The 3,679-nt window shown below is 35.3% G+C and overlaps 1 protein-coding gene across 1 annotated transcript in view; it reads right to left on the reverse strand.

Annotated features, from left to right (window-relative positions):
• togaram1 (TOG array regulator of axonemal microtubules 1) overlaps nt 1-3,679 on the reverse strand; it is a 27,565-nt gene that overhangs the window by 3,931 nt on the left and 19,955 nt on the right.

A 3,679-nucleotide genomic window follows, 5' to 3' on the forward strand; every position in this document is an offset into this window, starting at 1 on the left:
CGCCACAGAGCGCCATTCACATAGTTTTCCTTTAAATTACATTATATTGGTCCCGAATCGTTGTTAATGTACATAATGAATTGTGTATTGTGCATTTTCAGCAAAACGTTTGTCTTTCTGTGGCTCTAATAAAGTCTGTGTGCTTCATTTATAGAGCTATAATATAGGTTGCGCTTTCTCTTTCCGTTTGCTCCGTTTTTTAAACACCAAACCTCAAACTCATCCATGCCAAATTGTTCATGCTTGAAGTAAACTTGTGTCCGTTTGGTGATTAAATAAACTGTTTTAGACCGCTGCTCGTGTTGAACGCGACGCGTCCGGAGTGTGTGTGATACCAGTGAATTCTCCTAGACTCAGCGCTGCGCTTTTATTTTGATTAGATAATCAAGTGTTCAAGAATAGAAGCAGTTCAAGTCTGAGAGTATACATACAATATCCATATGTATATAATTTTAATGCTATAGCCTTTGTGTATATATTTAAAGATGTGCATATTTAAGCATGACAGTTGAAATGAAATGGTAACACTTTAAAATAAGAGTCCATTTGTAGCATTAAGATTAATGAAAGCTGTGTAACTACTAGTGGTTCAGTACTGTTTTTGTTAATAAAACACTATTTTAGTTTTTGTTCAGTATCAATTTTAAAACTATCGGTTAATTAATCGGTATCGGCCAGTGTGGTCCATCCTAGCTATCGGTATCGGCAAAATCCACTATCGGTCGACCTCTACCCACAATAACACCAGACACGCCCATGTACACACCCACTGACACGCCCACAATCACACCCAGACACGCCCACTGACAGCTTCTAAGGAGGAACTTTGTTTTTGAAGTTCTCAGTAGCACATAATCAAGATAAGCACAAACGTAGACTCAGAAAAATAATAATTAATAAAAAATATTATAATTAAAATAATTTAAACAATTTAAAATTACAGTGATACAATGATTTTTTTTATGAAAACAGCATAAATATAATATAAATAATACAAATAATTATATAAATATGCTGATTTGCAAAAACAAACATTTCTTTTTTTTTACTTTCAATGTTGAAAACAGTTTTTTTTCTGATAAATTTGTGGAAAATGTGATTAAAAAAAGAAAAGAAAAACAAATGAATACTTTTATTCATCAAAGACAATAAATTGATCAAAAGTGACAGTAAAGACTTTGTAGATTTCTATTTCAAATAAATGCTGTTCTTTTGAACTTTCTATTAATCTGTGAATCCTGAAAAATAAAATGTATCACAGTTTCCACAAACGTTTAATTATCTTTTTTATATCAGTAAGTCTCCAGCGATATGTTTGTAAATATGTTAATAGATTTGAACTATACCTAGTATGAAATAGGCCTAAATGTATTTTAAATATAGTTCTTTTGTTACTAGGGCCATATTTGATCATCTGGCTTTTATGGCTCATATAGTCTGATAGAGTGAGAATATGTGGAAAAAACAGCTCAGTTTTATTCAGAGACTCAAACTGAGCAAAAATATGAATTTGCTACAGATGCTGATATTTCTATGATGAAATTGTGATGTAAATCAATGAGATCTTAATAACAGTAGAGCAGATACTGACATAAAATGATCTAAATATCAGTCGTCGCTCTATATCTACAATAATATGACTTAGTAAGATGAGATTGAAATTATCCAAACATATAATGCAATGCAATCCAGTGCTAAGTGTTCATCTGGAAATATGACTGCAGTTATTCTGACATTTACCTGATAAAAATCAGTCAAGATTTGACAGCAGAAAGACTCATGAAGTTGGACGCTTGTACAATTACACTAAAAGAGCTTTTACTGGATAAAACACTCTAAACTCTCAATCAGAGACAGAAGACGTGCAGCAGATTGAGTGACAGCAGAGTTTGATGGCTTCGAGGTGTGTGTGTGATCATGTGACGCAGGTGATCTCTGACCCGAGTCCTCCGGCGAGCAGCGCGCTCATGCTGCGTGTGAGAGTGCAGTGCTGCACCATGCTCTCCAGCGCTCGCTCCACGTCTTGTCTGATGAAGGCGTTGCATTCTCCGGCTTTCTGCAGCAGAGCTCTGACCGTCGCATCCAGCTCCTGATCCATTCCCTTCTGCAGCACCGCGAACATCTCTCCCAGCGTCACCACAGCCACACGAGACACGCCGGAGCGCAGGTTACGAACCTTCATCAGAGAGAGACACACCAGATGACGCATGATCAGAATAATCACACTACTGCCTTCTGTAGAGCTGCTTCACAGCTGAAACTAGTTCCATCACTGATACATTTTGCAACATTAACTATGTTTCCATCCACCTATTTTTATGCACATTTTGGAATATCGCATAAAAAAAACCTTGGATGGAAACGCCAAGATGCGCATAAATTCTAAAAATGCACATTAAAAAACGTGAGTATGATAAACTTTTTATCCGATAAGAAAAAATGCATATAAACTATGATGAAAACACTGAATAATTTCCACTATGCGCATCTAAAAAGTCATGTGACGGGATAACTTGACTAGCAGCGGACCGATCTCGTTCACAGCATCTGAAACGTTGTTCTGAAAAGCCTGAGTAAAGTCTGTCGTCAAAGTATTTCTGTATAATTGTCTTAAACGACTGCGTTCCCAAACAGCAGCATCCGCCTCTGAAAGCAGTGACAGCATTTATTGTGTTTCGTCTGCTCGCTCTGAGGCGCAAGTCATTTATCTAGGGATGCACGATATTATCGGACCGATATCGGCTGATAATGGCTTTAAATGTAAATATCGGCATCAGCCCGATATGAAAAATTATGCCGATAAGAGGAATACGTTAACTCACATGTGCTCAGGGTGTGCTAATGATTAGATCACATCAACAGTGTGGCTCATTCTTGAAGCAAAGATTTGTCTGAATGATGATTAGACTCACTGTTTGGATCGCTGCATTTATTCTGTGAATAATAAAGCAGTAATTGATGTCATAAAATAATGAATATGTTTTGATTTAAAGGTCAGAAGCTATCGCTTACATGAATAAAATAAAAACATTACAAACACGACACCTGTAAATTAAATAATTGTATACTGATTTATTCATTAATGTGTAATATGTTTTCTTTTTTAAACAAATCATAAGCTCTAAAAGATTTTCAGAATTTGTACAACTCTTTTGCTTTAGACCATCTACAAATGTTAAATCTTAAAATAAAACGTTAGGGTTAACCTTGCATCTTTCTGGGGGGGAAAAAATGCAGCGATTGATATATTTATAGCTATTTTCAAAGCTTCAATGTACTGTCAAAAAACCTTCATTATTGTTTATTTAATTCTCTGAGCAAAAATATGAATTTGCTACAGATGCTGATATTTCTATGATGAAATTGTGATGTAAATCAATGAGATCTTAATAACAGTAGAGCAGATACTGACATAAAATGATCTAAATATCAGTCGTCGCTCTATATCTACAATAATATGACTTAGTAAGATGAGATTGAAATTATCCAAACATATAATGCAATGCAATCCAGTGCTAAGTGTTCATCTGGAAATATGACTGCAGTTATTCTGACATTTACCTGATAAAAATCAGTCAAGATTTGACAGCAGAAAGACTCATGAAGTTGGACGCTTGTACAATTACACTAAAAGAGCTTTTACTGGATAAAACACTCTAAACTCTCAATCAGAGACAGA

This window comes from Sinocyclocheilus anshuiensis, unplaced genomic scaffold (assembly GCF_001515605.1).
Source record: "Sinocyclocheilus anshuiensis isolate Anshui unplaced genomic scaffold, SAMN03320099.WGS_v1.1 scaffold1569, whole genome shotgun sequence".
NCBI classification, from domain to species: domain Eukaryota; kingdom Metazoa; phylum Chordata; class Actinopteri; order Cypriniformes; family Cyprinidae; genus Sinocyclocheilus; species Sinocyclocheilus anshuiensis.